Raw genomic sequence first — 17,109 nt, forward strand, 5'->3', positions numbered from 1 at the left:
TCCCTCACCTCTCCCTCGTTGTCTCTCTTTCCTTCATTCCTTTCCCCGTAGTTCTTCTCCCTTCAGCTGTTCCTCCTATCACCACTTTCCCCTTCCTTCCTTCCTTCCTTCTTCTCTCTCTCTCTCTCTCTCTCTCTCTCTTTCTCTCTTTCTCTCTTTCTCTCTTTCTCTCTTTCTTTCTCTCTTTCTTTCTCTCTTTCTTTCTTTCTCTCTTTCTCTCTTTCTCTCTTTCTTTCTCTCTTTCTTTCTTTCTTTCTTTTCTTTTCTTTTCTTTTCAGTTCAATAAACCCATTTCTCTCCTCTTTTTTCCCCCATTCTACTATCCTTTGCTCATCCAGGAATTTAACAATGTAGACAGAGGCAAAGGTAAGCTGACAACCATCTCTGCTTGTTTTGAATTTTCTTTAAAAAATACTTTAGACCATGTCTAAAATACAAGAGACTGTGCTGCCAAGAGGTGAACAAATATGCCCTATAGGTGTTTAGTCTACCAAGGGCAGGAAAAGTGACCATGACCTGGGAGGAACTGGCCAGCACCTTAAGAGAGGGAGCCTGACTTGAGGGAGGACAGAGCACCCCAGTGTGTCCAGTGGGGCTCGGAGAACTCGGTCCATGGAGCGATGAGTGCACACTAATTCATTTATTCATCATTCATTCAACAAATGTGTATGGTGTGCCCCTGTGTGACAGGCATCAGGTTTGGAACAGAGATGATAATGAACAAAAGCAGTGTGTTTCCAGTCTTCATGGCACTTCTGCTCGAGTGTGGGTATAGACTTCAAACAAATAAGCATGCATATTCACATGAAAGTAATTAATGATAAGAAAGGACAGGGTCCCTGGAGATAGGAGGACATGACAACTCTAATTTAGATGGAGAGGGAGGCATTAACAGAGTGAGGTCATATCCATGACCAGGAGGTGGTGTGGGCAAGAGCAGAGGCAGTTTTCCGGGAAGCAGTAACTGCATGAGTCAAGGTCCTGGGGCAGTTTCCTGGTACCTTGAGAAACTAAAAGTAGGCCTTGGTGGCCTTTGTTTAGCACAAGGACAGAGTGTGATAAGATTGAAGGCTGGGGAGTTGGCAGAGGCTAGATGGTGTGGGGCTTGGTAAGCCATGATAAGGACTTTGGATTTTATTCAAAGTGAACTTGGAAATAGTTGCCACAACATTTTCTTGTGTCAGTCATCCTTGCTCAGAAAAAGAGATGCTGCGGGCACACGGCTTTTCACACCTTGCCTCTGAGGCCCCTCACAGTAGCCATGACCGTGACAAGAAGTCGTGGGGAGTCATGTAGTCAAGGCCTGGCTACCATTTTGATTCCTTTGTGATTCCATTTTGACTCATAGTGATTCCTTTGGAGAATGAAGCGAGCAAAACAAAACAAGCCCCTCTGCCCCCAAATGGAGTCATTTTTTTTGATCATTTTACCAAGACCTGAAATCCCTCAGGGGAATAAGGGAGTGCCAAGGAGGGTTAGGGCACAGTTCCCGCCATCTTCGGGTCCTCTGGAGTTTGGGGGATCCTCACAAATCAAGGGGGGCCCTGGGCTTAAGCACAGAAGGCTCCAGTGAGAAATCAGGCAAATTTCCTGGGAGGGACAACACATAAATGCATCGACCTTTAAAACAACAAATCCTTTGTTAAATTAGGGACTCCCGGGAACTGTGGAGCATTTTCTTGGTGGACCTTGTGGAAGGAGTGTCTTTTGTTTTTCCTAATGAGCTCCTTTCAACCTTGCCTGAGTTTATGCTAATGAGGTGACCTTGGAGGTGTCCTAAACAGTTTCAGAGTTGGGGCTGGTGCCCAGAAAGACCAAACAGGCCATTACAGTATCGGACCATTCAGCCCCCAACCACCCCCAACTCTTGAGAGGAGGTAACGGAGTGGAGATCAAATTCAATCACCAAAGACAAATGATTTAATCAATCAAGCCTACGTTATGAAAACCTCTACAAGACTGGATTTAGAGAGCTCAGGAACTCTGGTAAACCCCTTTCAACAAATGAGATTGATCCACGTTTAACCAGGTTTTTCCAGTAAAACCCAGTTTTGCTGAACTTATTTTTACTAACTAGGTTTTGCTGCCCAGCATTAGCATCTACTCCCCTTTCCTCTGATAAGGTCACATTGGTGTTCCTAGAGGGCACCATTCCTCTCTCCCTGTCAGCAATGGGAGGAGCTGACCCCACCCCAGTTACGGGAACAGTCCCTGACCCATGGTGGCCAGTCAGTAGATTCCATCCTTTTCTAAAAAAACAATTGTTTCAAGAATGGGCACATGAAGCATTTTAGTTCAATAAACTCAGTCCTTGGATTCTTGCCTGACATTGCAAACCCAAGTTCTCTCTTTCTTTTGAGATTACTCACCTGGATGGAGCAGTGGTCATCTTACCTCCGTGAGGACCCTGTTCCTGGGAATGAAGCCAAAACAAGAGGAAATTGGGGTGGGGGAGAGGGACAGACAGACAGAGAGAGGGGCTGATTTCCTGTTACAAGAACCAATAAATTCCCTTTTCTTCTTTGCCAAGTTCAAGTTAGGTTTCTGTCACTTGGAACCAGATATATCCTTCTTAGCATTTCCAAAGTGCCCTTCCTAACTCTAGTCCCCAGGGGCCCAAGAGGAATAGGGACAAAGCTCCTGAAATTGCTCTACTGAAATTATCTGGGGTCATGAGACTGAGTTTAAGCCCTGGCACCACCATCCTTTACTGAGAATGATCAGGGGCAAGCTATATAATCTCCTACAAAGCACTGATGGAAACACTTCCCGTATCCACCTCACAGGGTTATTGCAATACTAGTGAGATGAGGCTGTACATCTGCCATCTCAGCCATGTGAACGTGTTAATGTTCATGCAGAATAGAGCTGCTTGCTGAGGTCTGCTCTGTGCCAGGCACAGTGCCAAGCATTCCACATGCGCAATTGCATGTCATCTTTACGACACCCCTGTGAGGCAGGTCGTGGTCAGAGTTCACATATACAGCGCCGAGTGTATTTCCTGGTTTGGAGAGTTTGCTCAGTGAATGTTAATTTCCTGCCATAACTGTACCACCAGCTTAGGGATCTAGTATAAATAACATTTCCGGTTCTCAGGTTTCTGCTACTATAATATGGGGGCTGGAACTAAATAATATTTTATACGCTATCTAGGCTTGAGTGTTGAACTTGGTGCTTGGGAAGAGGGTTCAATGATCAAAAAGTTTGGGACATGCTGAAACCAAAGCTACGTGATCTTGTCCAAGGTCACATAGCAAATCTGTAGCCAGCCTTGGGGTGGCCAGATGTTCTATATGTTGATGTTTGGGTTAAACAGGTACATGCTTTTGTCAAAACATGGCCCCTGTAGGCAGTATTTGTGCATTTCATAGCATGCAAAATTTACATTGGAAGGGAAAGATCATAAAAAATATTGAGCGCTAGTTAATAATATATATGTTGAAGTATTTAGGTGGAAGTGTACGAAGCCTGTAGGTTACTTTGAAATGCATCAAAATTAACATGGACTAATGGATGGGTTAGGAACAGCTGGATGGATACCTGTGATGAAGAAAGTGTAGTAAAGGATCATGATACACAAACCAGGTCGGGTTGTGCCAGTGTTCACTGGGAAGTGCTTTTAATTGTGCTGTTTGAGATTTTTCATAATAAAACATTAGAAAAAAAGAACCCATAGCCAAGCCCAGACTCCTGCCCAGAGTTCTGCTCTCTGACCAGCCCCTGGCCCCTGCTTCCCTCTGGGCCCCCAGGGCTAAGGGATTGAGCACCCAGTCCCTGTAGGACCTCTAAACCGAAGCAGGGACACAGTTTTCTGTGGTGATGCGGCTCTTAGGCAAAAAAGTTTTACTCTTTTTCTTTACAAGAGACGCATAATGCCCTCTAGCTCAGTCCCCCCCGTGAAATCAAAAGCCAAGGGGCTCTGTGAGCCGTTGTGAGCAGTTCTGAAAAACCCCTCTGTTTCAGCTGTCATCCGCTCCAGCCCCAGCAGCTCCCAAGCCATGGGCGGCTCCCCTCCTCCACCAGCCGCTGGGTCACCAGCGCCCCCTCTCAGCCTCCCCACCGCCTGGTTCTGACTGGGGGCCCCGCAAGCCCTGAGCCATCTGAGATTCCCCCTGCCCTCCATCCCTCCATCCCTCCATCCCAGCTGAGACACGGGCAGGGATGTAAGCAGACACCTCTATTTGTGGTTTCTATTTGTTTGTTTAATCATTTAGGCACATCAGACGGGCTGCTGCTCTGTCTTCAACTCCAACGTCAGTCCATTTTGGGATAATCCTGTCATTTGCACTTGCTTTTCTCAATCCTGAGCACTTTCTGTCTTTTGTCATGGCACATTTAAGTTTTTACGTGATAGACAGGCAAGTGTCATTCAGCTTCCACAGACGGAGAATCTGGGAGATCGTACAGGTTAACATTTATCGAGCTCCTCCTGAATGTCACCTGCTTCTGTGTCTACTGTCACACTTAACACCCGCAACTGCCTCGTGAGACATTCATTGTCTTGGTACCGCTTTTACAAAGGAGGAAACTGAGGCTGTTTTTGAGGTCCAGCAACCAGATGGCACCGGAGGCCAGAAGTGTGGTCCCTGAGAAGGTCACAGCAGGAAGGGACGTTGGTGGGCCGCCAAGCCAACCACCATATTCTCCAGTTGAGGATCCTGAGGCGCAGGCAGGAAATTTGAGCTATTGAGAAGAAAGGCTAGAATTAGAACTCAGGGCTAAATTTTCAGAGCCAATTTAGAAAATGAGAAACTCCATATAGATTTCGACATATGGGCAAAGTTGGAAGGTTTCACGCCCACTGAAATCTGTATGCCACTCTAGGCTGGTGTTGCTGTTTTTAATTCTGGCACAAGCTCAGTGCCGGGTTGTCCTGAAAACTTAGCCACTCACAGCCTGTGAGGCACTCCGGCAACCCAGACTTAAGAGATGCTCCTCGTGCAGCAATTGTCTCTTGTGCCAGGAGGCCTTGAAAACAGGAGCAGAGTCAACAGTTGCAAAGAAACCTGGAAATGAGAAGTGAATGGAGAAAATGTGGTGAATAGACCCCAGACCAGCTGGGTACTGTCCTTGACAGCTCGGCAGCCCATCACACACAGCTACACAAATGGCAGTTTCATATGGTTCAACCTAATGTTTGATGAGCCCCTCCTTAGATGAAAGATTTGATTCCAGGCACTTTCCTCAGGTTATTTCATTTCATGCTTACAACATTTGACCTTCATTCTCTCACATGAGGAAATAGGCTCAGACTAACTAGCTGGAGATCACACAGCAACTGTAAGTGGTAGATCCAGGGATCCCATTCGAAGATGGGTCCCTGGAGAAAATGAAAGTTCCTCTGGCCAGGATGGTCACCTGGCCCTGGTCGGCTTTATTGCTGCACACGTGTGGGCAATACGTTGTTATTGACTCTATATGAAGAGCTCCACCCAGTGCTCTGGGTTGCATGGCTGCAGGAGAGCAGAGGCTGGAGTGGTGGCACTGCCAAGGACAGAGACTGAGACGACTGCTGGGGCAGAGAGGCCCAGAGGCAGAGACCGGCTTGCTGCCTGCAGACTCACTCTGAGGTGGACAGGAATCTAGCACTTTACCTGCCACCATGGGAATAAAGTCGGGTATAAACCCTTTCACCCCAAGAACGTTCCTTTGTCATGTTTTGGTCTCACTGAATCAAGAGTGAACTTGTCGGGGGCTGAAACCCACTAGCAAGACAATCCCTTTCCACTGCACGACATCTGCAGGCTGAACCTAAGAACTGAGAGAAACTGGAGTTCATGGAGGCAAAAAATGAAGGGTCACATTCACCTGGCAGACTCGAGTTATTCTAGCTCTAAAGTGAAGCCTGAGTCAAAAGGGGGGATTGTGGAAAACAGGCAGGTGTGACTCAATTAGCGGCAAAAGTAACTTTGGAAAACTAAATCAGACCTACTCAGTTTTGTTCAGTATTGTCACACCACTGGAGTCCATGAGCTGTCGGGTGTGCTTGCCATGGCTGTAAAGAGAACTTAGGGGTTGAGGGGTGGTTTGCTTATTTGGAGAACCCTGCTGCAGGCATGTAGCAAGGAGAGCCCAGATGGCAGGCCCCCGGACTGCTGAGATTCCAGGTTGAGACAAACACCACCAGAGAACCTAGAGGGAGCTGGGGGAAGAGGCGTGATGGGAGGTCTTTTGCAGTATAACCAGAAAAGAATAAAAATGTGGGGCTCTCCAGAATCTCACCAAGACTGAGCCTTCTATAGCTCAGAAATCCAGTTGAACTACCTGAAAACATTTTGGAATGACTAATCTGCATGTTATTGAACCTGGGATGGGAGGCGAGGAGGGAGTGTTAAATGGGCGTGAACACACTGAGATTTGTTCCAGTTAAGTGGAATACTGCTCAGGGATTGATGCAGAAATAGCTGAAGTGGTTCTTAGGTGTTCATTTTAATTCTTTGGTTTCCCTCTGTGGGAACTACTTTCATCTGGTTCTTTTCAATAAGGATTGAAAAGCTTTATTTGTCACAAGCTTTTATTTGCCATAAGTATTTTAAAGCATTCAACAATTACTGTTTCATTCTCAGGGGGTTGATTGGGACACCCTTGCTGAGCCACTGTCTCGCCAGGCGTAGGAGCTCTAGATGAATGCCCAACCACCGGAACAAAAGCTACCAAAAGAAACTATGAAAGAATGTTGTCATTGATCAACGAATCTTGTTTTAACTCTTTTCTGGGCAATCTTCCAGGTGTTGGGAGTACAAAGGCTTGAAGACGGCCTTCGAAGAGCTTATGATCTATTTGGGGGAAATGTGACATATACACAGAACACAAGACAAAATTTTGTTAATGCCAAATGTATGGTGAATAGGCAATTAAAGTTTTAGGAAGCAAAGAGGCTGACATTTGCAATGGAGGTAATGAGGCAAAGATACTTCAGAGGGCTGATTTGAGCTGATCCTTAAAGAATGAGTATTTGAGGGTACAGGGGAGAGAGGAAGTCTTTGCGGCAGAGGGAACAGAGCACAAGCGTGGAAGTCCAGGGTGGGGTGAGCCTGTATACACCTCTTTGGGCAGGGCGGAGATCTTCTGGGGAAGTGGTATGAATGTCCTGCCCCTTTTCTCCGTGTGCATGCTCCCCTGGGCGATCTCATTCAGTCTTTTGTGTTTAAATAATGTCTATGTGCTGATGATTTAAACTCTGGCACGGACCTCCTGTTTCCAGGACTTGCTGACTGGGTTGGATGACCATCTCCACTTGTCAGTCCCACAGGAATCACAAACTGAATACATCCGCAGCGGAGCTCTTGGTTTTTACCCTGCTGACTTGTCCCTGTCCTCCCACTTCCCATGTCTTTCCCTTCTTGGTAAATGTCTCACGCTTCACCCAGGTGATTAGGCCAAACCCCCGGCATCAGGTTCAACTTCTTCACTTACTGACCCACCTCTGCTGCACCAACAGATGCCAACTCTTCTGTGTAAGAATCTCAAATCTGCCCACATTTCCCCATCGCTCAGTGCTGCCACCCATGTGCCCACATCCAAGGCACCACCCTCTCTTGCCTGTCATTCTGTTACAGCTCCGGTTTCAGTCCTGCCAAGCTTAGATCCCTGCAATCCTTTCTCCACTCAGCAGTTGAAATGACCTTTATGACATGGCACGGATCACATGCCAGCAGATCACTCCCCTGCTTAAAACCCTTCGATGGCTTCTCAGTGCTCTTAGCATAAAGTCCCCAACCCCTTACCATGGTCTACGTCTACATAGTCCTGCTTTGTGCACACCTCCCCCACTGCCCGCCAGTGGCTGCCCATGCCTGCCCAGCATCCACGCACCTCCCGGGATAGCTGCCTCTCCATTTTTCTTTGAGGAATTTCTCACTTCCTGATTCTTATTGCAATTGGTCTGGGTGGGCTGACTCCACTCCACTTACTGTGTTAGGGGGTCAGTATGTAACCGCAGCACGTAATCCCAACAACCAGCATATTCTTTCCCTAGGTCACAGTGATTGGCTCAGAGATGAACACACCTCCTGAGGTGATCGACAAAGACTAAAGCCCAAGCCTTCTGCTGGCACCCTGGGGGTTGCTGGCTGTACAGATGTTGTGTGCCTGGAGCCACAGGAGCCCACCCATAGGAAGAAGCTTCCCAGCTAAAGCCCCTGAGAACCGAGTGATGGAGAAAGGCCAAACCCCGTGGACTCTGTTTAAGCCCTGCTTACTCCCATGCCACACGGCTACTTTTCAGCTGAGCCAACAAATTCCCTTTTCAGTTCAGGTTTTAGTTGGGTTTCCAGGCTAGGTTGTCCTGCAGGATCTGACCCCTACCTAGAGTTGAACCTTATCACAGACTTTTCCCTCTCTACACTGAGCCTTGCCCCAGGACCATTAAGCTCTTTCTCACCTCAGTGTGGCTTAGAATTCTCTTCCCTACATTTTCAAGAGGCTGGCATACCCTCATTTCTCAGGTCCAAGCTCAAATACCACCTCCTCCAAGAGCCCTTCCAAAACTACACACCAAGTGAAAGAGTCAAGGGGCAGGACCATAGACCCCAATTCTCAATGGGGAAAGTATTAAAGAATTTGTGGCCACCATTAGGTGACCCTTTTGTGCCCCATAATGCCTGGGGTCTTTCCCTTTCCACAGGGAGGATATGGCTGTGTCCCTGCAGACCTGGAAGCTCCACGAAGATGGACTGTGTACGCTTGCTTGTCTTTGTATCTTCAGTGCTTAGCACAAGTCTTGGTCGGCTCTGTGTTGGTGCTCAGCAAATTCTTATTAAGGCAATGAATGGACAAAGGCAGGGATGCATGAGCAGCAGCAGGGATGCACGAGGCGGTACACGGTGGTAGTGCGGGGCACGGGCTCCAGAGTCAGCTGAAGTCAGTTTGAGTCCTGGCTCTGCCATTTGCCAGTAGCACAGAGTTGAGAAAGTTACATAATCTACTTGATTTGCCTCTGTGAAACAGATGATGAAATGTCTGCCTCACAGGGTGTTGTAAGAAGGAAAGATCACGTCTACAAATTCCTGAGCATACTGCTTGATACGAGGTAAATGCTCAGCAAATGGTATCTTTCACAAAACAAAGAAGTTTATGATTTCCTGCCTCCTCCCCCTTCACAATCCTTAACCCTCAGTCCCTGCCTTCTGCAAGCAGAGTTGATTAACACAGACAATGTTAGAAAGTCTCCTATTTCCCTTTTCCTTGAAACCGCCTCACTGTTGATGAGAACTTGACTCAGTCCTGGATTCAAACTTGTACAGTTTTCTCAGCATTGTCACCAGGTGCTACCCCACCTTTATGTCTTCTGACTGACTCAGAGAGCAAGGGGCAGGTCATGTGAAGCCTTAAAGAATACCCACACCTTGAGGCTGCAGAGCCTCAGGCTCAGGTGATGAGAGGTCTGCTCTTTATCCTCAGAGACTGAGGGCTGGAGTGGAAACTGGGGAAAGGGGAGGCACACTGTGGGTGGCTGCAGGGTAGCAGGGGCTGCTCATTGCCTGTCCTTCACTTCTGGGCAGCATCACTGTGGATGGCCAGCAATGAGCACAGTGTGTTTCATTTATGAATACTCAATGCAGTCTGCAACAAGGCTTGAACAATAAGGGGATCTATGATCTCATTTAATAAGAAATTTGGTGGAAAAACAGCTACAAGATTGGTTATTTTAGTTATTCACCAGTGTCACCAAAGAGACGGGTTCTTTCTGTCTGCAGTGTGTTGGCTTGCCTGGCTCCCGTGGTCACAAGATGGCTGCCATGGTGCCAGATGTCACACGTAGCTGACAATGTGCAGAGACAGAAACAAAGGCTTTCTTGGTCTCTCTCATCTCCTTTTAAGAGCAGAAAAAAAAAGTTCCCAGAAGCCTCCTGGCAACCTTCCCCTGAGTCTCACTGGCCAGCATTGGTTTGCACGTCCATCCTAAACCAATTCCTAGAGGCTTTGAGCAATCTCTGAAGTGCCTGGATCCTCAGGGGAGAGCGAACAAAGACTGGGTTCTGTTCCTGGGAGGAAGTGGGCAGCCACTGAATGGCTGGCTGTTAGGATTTAACAGTGTCTGCTACATAAGGGTGTCCCATCTCCTTTCTGGGGGGTGGTTTCCAGGTGCCGTAAACATGAAAGGGGCCTGGAACCATGAACCAAAGAAGCAGCTGTTTGTATATAAGGAGCAGGTTGCTTATCAGGGTTTGTGGCTTTCCAATGGACCTCTGACAGTCTGCTGTCTGGTTTTGGTGGGACCCCTTCTGCTTTCTTTGTTTTAGTTTCCCTCTCTGTGGCAGGAATTGAAGGTTCCTCAGAAGATCTGTATGAAGCTCAAGCCAATCACAACTCGTGTGTATGGCCCAGTCCATCTCGGCAAAATAGATTTTACAATCATTAATCCATCTCAAGCCTAATTCTCGTCAGTCTCCAATCTTCTGAAGCATAACGAACAAGTTCTTACATGGTGAACGAATTCTTACATAGTGAATAAATTCTTACATGGTGAACAGTACAAGGGCAGTCATCACAGAAACTTTCGGTTTTGATCATGCAATATGACCTATAAACAATCAGGTCAAATATGAATATTCGTTTGATTTTTGTACTTGATCTATATGTTGATCCCACATTTCTCCTACTATTATTATTATTTTTATTTTTAATAAAATGCTGAAGTGGTAGGTAGATGCAAGATAAAGGTAGAAAACATAGTTTAGTGCTGTAAGAAGGCAAATGTAGATGATCAGATGATCAGGTGTGTGCCTATGGACTAAGTATTAATCCAGGCTAGACAAGGGCATCAAGACATCCACGGATGCAGAAGATTTCTCTCAAAGCAGGGGGGGTGAGGTTCTGAGCCTCACCTCTGTTGATCCCCAAATTCTCACCTGATGGCCCCCCTGCGACTGTGCCTGTCTTAGGTTGTTCCTCCCTTGAGGAATCTTACCCGTCTCTGGCTAACCAGTCATCTTCCAGGGCCATACAGGGAAATGTAAAGTTGGTAAGTGAGAGAGAGGCCATATTGTTTGCAAAGGTTAGCTTTTTACTTCTTTGCAGATTTATGCCCTGTGGCTTCTATGCCCAGCACTTGTCTCGAGGTATCTTTACCACCTGGAGGAATTATGATACTCGGTAAATTCGATATGAGGCACGAATTCTATTTAAGGGTTGTAATTAGGAAGGAAGAAGAAAAGCTATAGATGTAGCATACGAAGGAAGCTTGGGAGGATTGATTATTTCTTTGACATATCTTCTTGTATAGTACCTTAAGTATGTATAGGTTTTAAACTACTAACTAATTTGCACACATATATTAACATAATAGGAATACGGTGACATAAACAAAGCAAATCTATAATTACCATCCATCTCCAGTGAAGCCAAGAAAACCAGTTAGGCACCCTAGGCATTTGTGAAAATTTATCTATGATATGATGGATATTGTCCAACTGTACTTGAACCATCAGACAAATTAAAGCAGCCCATTTCTGGGATCTGTTCACATCCCATATGTTCTTTTAACCATAGATAGTCTATAGTCATGAGATTTTGGAGTGCTACAACTTGCACCCCTCCCAACTCCTGGTTGAGTTCCAACAGTACAGATCCGGTCAAATTCGTTGTCTCACTGTATGCACATGCCAGCCTAGACATCTCCCTCCTCCTTCTCATGGCAAGTCCAGGAGATGGTGGGCTGGATGCAGCCACAACCGCAGCATCGTCCGGATCCCTGTGGAGGCTTTTTGATGATCATCCCCCGGCACAAGTCCTCCAGAGAGTGCTGATGCCGGAAGCTCCTCCTCATATCGTATCTTAGTTCATTTTCTGGGTATCCAAGCTAGTCGGCAAAATAGATTTTAAAAAGGGTTTCTCTCTTCACAAAGCCAGGAGCTTCTTGAGGATTTATTAGTCACTTCACCAGACACTGGCTATGTAGCCTCATGCAAATTAATTGGCCTCTCTGCGCCTCAGTTTCCTCATCTATAAAATGGGGATAACAATAAACCTTCCCTCCAAGCGTTGTTAGAACTAAATGGGATAGTATAGCCCAGAGCTGAAGAAAGGTACTCAGTGGATATCATTACTGTGGCTCTGCTGTGTTATTACATCATCATCATCTTCATTATTTTTCATCATTATCGTTGAATATTCAGCACTTAATCAAGGTACATGTTTTATATATGCTTGTTGAATGAAAATGAGTGTGGGAATGAATACACAGGGAAAGGACATATAGGAAGTTGAGTAACAATAATGAAACTCATCACTAAAGGAGGCCAGCCATGCAGGCAGATGGGACAAGGTGGCACGTGCGTTGGTCAGTCCCCTGAGGGAGGCGCCAGTGAGCAGGTCCTTGCCTGCAGGATGAAGCATCCCTGAGATGGAGCAGTGGGGAAGTCTTCACCAGGAGGCAGCAGGTCTGAGATGATCCGTCTAGGCTGGGTGGGAGCCAGATAAGCAGAGAGGGAAGGAACAGTTTTCCCCAGACTCAGATCTGGCATCTTAGAAAATGTGAGCAGCTAGGATGTTTCCAGAGGGACCTGAAGTGTAGTTGGCCTTGGGATCTGTGGTTTAAGTCCTAAGGGCCCACCCCGGTCCCGGAGCCTGTTTTATCCTCCTTGGAGAGTGGGAGGCGGCACACATGGGCAGAGACATTTCCTTTGCCAACCAGCTCCCTGTGATAACCAGGGCCTGTGCTCCGGGGTAGGGGTCGGCTGACTCGGGAATCAATCAAACCCCTTCACGCCGATTCTCAGTCAGCTTCCAAAGGGTCTGTACGCAGAATACCACTAAATGAGTGTCGAACAATATTCATAGATGCGTTTTCCCGGCCCCAGATCCAGAAGGCTCTCAGAGCCGTTTGCTGTTTCTTGGTAGAGGGGCCTGGCTTTGGCCTCTGTGCTTCTTGAAGAGAAGAGGGAAGTGAGTCAGCCTCTGACACTGAAGAACAGAATGTCCCTCTCCTGTTGTGATTAACTTGTGAAAGGCCAAAATGTTAGGGAAGGAGTCAGAGAGCGGCCCGCCAGAGCGACGCTCTTCCGCAGTGTAGAACCATCTCTCTGGCATGTGGTTGTCCACAGATGACCCAGGTGGTGCCCTAGGGACCCACGTGACTCAGTTTCCCTTAACCTACTGACCCACGGTTCTCTACATCCTGACTGGACACTGCCTCTCAGGAATAGCCCTGGGGTAATGTTTGCAGAGTACTTCCCAGGCTGTGAGGGGCTCCCACCCACCTCACCTGATTCCTGCACTATCCTCAGAGGAATGCGGGGCAAGGAGCATGCAGCCCACAGCACAAGTGAAGACCGAGCTCAGGGAGCTGCTGAAACCACAGGAGGCCCAGGTGGAATGGGAACATGTGAATCCTGACCCCAGGCCAGTGTGCTGTCCCCAGCATGGCCCACTGCCCTCCTGCCCTGAACCAGGGTTTGGGCGACTGACACTGAACATCTCATAAGCTCAAAAACTGGTCTGAAGGGCACCACATCATTTCTGAGCTCCTCATCCGCGGGTCTAAGCTGGGGTTAAGTTCTGTTCTGAATGAAGTCTCCCAGAGGCGGGTGGTGCTGCAGAACACTCTCTAAGCGCCACAAGAACCCAAGGGGCTCTGGCATCTCTGAGTGCCATCCCCGTGCTCTTCAGGGTGCCGCTTAGTGCACAGGGAACAATCCGCTGCCCTTATTGCCTGTCTCCCTTCCTGCGGCCTGTGGCTCAGGAAGCCGACTGCCCTCCCACATCTCCCCTGCCAGCAGGTGCTCTCCTGGTACTCTTGTGGGGGCAAACGGGCCAGCTGCGCTGAGGACAGTTGGGTTGTGTCCCTCAAAAGTACAAATGCATTAACTCTGGGTCTGGCAATCCCACTTCTGGGAATTTACTGACACAGATAGATATTTGCACATATATAATCACAGGATTCATGTGCAAGATTTTCCATTGCTGCCTGTTTTGCAGTAGCAAAGACTGGACACAGTCTAAAGGTCCATCTCTAGAAGATCATTTAAATAAATTGCAGTGGTACCAGATAAATGTGGCACGGCTACAAAAATGAGTAAGGAAGTTCTCAGTCCACCTGATAGAGTAGGATTGCCAGCCAGATGCAAGACAGTGCACCTAGGTTGCAGCACTGTGTGTAAGGGATGGGGGATGAGTATATGTTCATATTTGCTTGTGTTTGCATAAAGAAACACTGGAAGAATGCTTGAGGAGCTAATAAAATGTTTACTTTTGGGGGATGGAGGATGGGAGGGTAACATGATGGTGGGGAGGCGGGGGTTAGACTTTTCAGTGGGCACCTTTTATATTATTTTGAGTTTTGAAGCCTGTTAATGGATTATTTATTCAAATCATTACATTCAACAAATTTGCCTCCTACGGGCCAGCCAAGGTGGCAGCTTCCTAGAGATACATGCATTTGAACAGAATCCAAATCCTTAACCCTTGAGCCATCAGCCCAGCATCTCCTCACGTCATCAGTATATGTCTTCAAGTCATATTGCAACCTAACAGGAAACTGTCCGGGGAGAACGTGTCACTCGATGTAGATAAGGTACAAAATAAGGAGAGTCCTGAGCTGGGTGGGAGAAGACCGACTCCTCGGGGGAGGGAGCAGCTGCCCAAGGCTGGTTGTTTTCCCAACTTTGGGATCTGGGGGAATTCAGGCTCCGGCCTTCGGAGCCCAGGTGAGTTCCCAGGCCCTCCTCCTGCTGCGCTTGGCTTGGCCCTGCGGCCCTGAGACTCGCCACTCTAAGCACCAGTGGATGTTCTGCTGCCGGCTCTGCTGCTGGCCTGGCCTCCCCCGGGGATGAGGCCTGGCTTGACCTGGCTTCCAAGAGCTAGGTCGTGGCCTGGTCTGCTCCATTCCACTGTCAGAGGAATGTGGGAGGCCTAACCCACCCCGAGGGCACAGGGTCTGCCCACTCTGCCTGCCCAGGGGAGATGAAAAGAATTCCTCTTCACCGTGACTTTCTCACTCTTAGCAGGGCCCCTGTCCGTCCCAAATATGTCTCTGTCCTCTTGTGATTGGTGTGGATTCTGTTCAAGAAACCTCCCATGTCTTCATTTCACTAGACAAAATTAGAGTGTGCCCAGCGTGCACCAGCAGAGCTGGCAGGAAGCCCTGGTGGTCCTCGCTGGCTCTCCCACGCACTCCCCACTTCCCTGGGGGGAGGCAGCAGGAGTGGGAGTAACTTTATCATGCTTACAATTTTCCTAGAGCCGTGAAAATAAGGTAGAAAACAGATTTTTCCTGCCAAGTATAATAGGCTTGAATGCCACAGCTTAGAACGTCTCCAATTGGCTCCGTGAGTTAGGAACTTGGAGCCGTGTCAGCAAATTCCTTACCACGCTCTAAGCACCCAGAGCACCCATGCGGCATAGGACAGAGTGAGGCACACAGGAGCCCTGGGCCCTCCCTCCAGGGGAAGGGAAGCTTGCAAAGAAGGGGAGGATTGCTGAGCAACGTGGCCTCACGGGGCCCATCCGCTCCGCTCCTCATTTGCTGCCCCCATGAATGACAGAAAGTTAGGTTCTCACTGACACCTTTGTTCTCTCCCTTTATCCAGAAAGAAGAAATAGTTTGTTTATCTCGCTTCTAGGGAAATATGTAGATATGTCAAAGGAAGACAAGACAACTTAGAAGAAATCTTTTTATTGAAATCTAGTTGCTATACAATATATTGGTTTCAAGTGTACAGCATGGTGATTTGACGATTATATACTTTCCTCAATGACCCTCCACCATACGTGCAGCTACAACATATACAAAGAAGTTACAGACTTAATGACAATATTCCCTGCGCTGCACTTCCACCCCTTGGGGGACAGGGCAGGAGTGCTGAGCAAGTCCCCACCCACCAGTCAGCACTTAGCCCATCTGTCTCGGAAGCTTTCTTCGTCCCTCAGAGGCCTGGAGCTGGACAGGTGCATAGTAATTTTTGTTACTGTTCTTGTTCCCAGGCAACTGCACCTGGGAGCAGGGTCCCTGGGTGAGCTGGAGCCTGCCATGCCCCTTCCCAGTGCTGTTCAGACAGGCAGCCTGAGCGCACTCCGTGCCCTGCGACCACCCCCAGGACAGGCCTGTGCTGCCCTCGGAGGCCGCTGTGAATTAACTCAGGGACCTTCGGCTCCTCCGATGCCTGCTCAGCTGCACGGCTCGAAGTTCCTTTGATAACACACGTCCAGGAAACTGTATTAGGGAGATTTCTGTTCATGTATCAGGCTACGGAGATGGTTGAAACCAGAAAAGCCCTTGCTTCTTTAGAGTTGAGGTACCTGGAAAGGTGACAGCATCTTGCCCCTTCTCTGGATTTTAAAAAAACCTGGAAAATGTACTCCTGAAGCATCTAATTGTGTTTCTCAAAAGCTATGGAAGAACAAAAACATAGTCACATTTTAACCAATGTATGTATAACTATAATATATATGTACATACATACGTGTATCATTTTCTTTCAGAAAAGCCTGGCTGTGGGGAATGAATCAGAATCCAGTAAAACCTGAGGAATTTGATGCTACATTAACTGGACACACACTTCCACTGAAGAATTGTCCTGTTTCACTTGCTCCACCTGGCAATTTACATTTCATATCCATCATTAGTATTTCTGCTACGCGAAGGGGTCAGGGGAGTTCAGCCTATTTACAGACCGAAGTGTCTTGTTCAGTTAGTTGTACAGGCTGAGTCAACAGTAAACAAGGTAACTGGAAAGAAAGGGGTAGATTCTCTTAATCATTTGGAAGATTCCTAGGAGTCCCTGAGTATCTGTTTTATATACAAAATACCCAGAGGGCTTCTGGAACGTTCACATTTTATCTAAAACCACTCTTGTAATCAGTAGTGCTGAATGCTTGCTGCACTGGAGAGACTCCACTCCCTTCCCGGTGTGTTCCCGGGCTCCCTGGGCCGGCTAGACTGCTGCTAGTGTTTGTTCTGGGAATATACTCGCACTTGCGATGGCTTGGCAGTAGTTGCTCTAATTTGTTCTTTAAGGAGAGTGAGGATGAAAGCTTGTTTTTGTTGAGGGTCTTGGCTTGCCTTCTCTTGAAACAGATGAGAAGAAAGGCAGAGGGAAACGGAACAAGGTCACAGGCAGTAACTGGTGCAGGGAAAGGCCCCTCAGACCCCTGTGAAAGGGGCCTCAC

General features: G+C 47.7%; 1 protein-coding gene across 1 annotated transcript in view; it reads left to right on the top strand.

The window, feature by feature from the left end:
* Positions 1-17,109, top strand: part of FEM1C (fem-1 homolog C) — a 103,983-nt gene that overhangs the window by 60,864 nt on the left and 26,010 nt on the right. The window lies entirely within an intron of this gene.

The sequence above is a fragment of the Manis javanica genome, chromosome 14 (assembly GCF_040802235.1).
Source record: "Manis javanica isolate MJ-LG chromosome 14, MJ_LKY, whole genome shotgun sequence".
Lineage (NCBI taxonomy): Eukaryota > Metazoa > Chordata > Mammalia > Pholidota > Manidae > Manis > Manis javanica.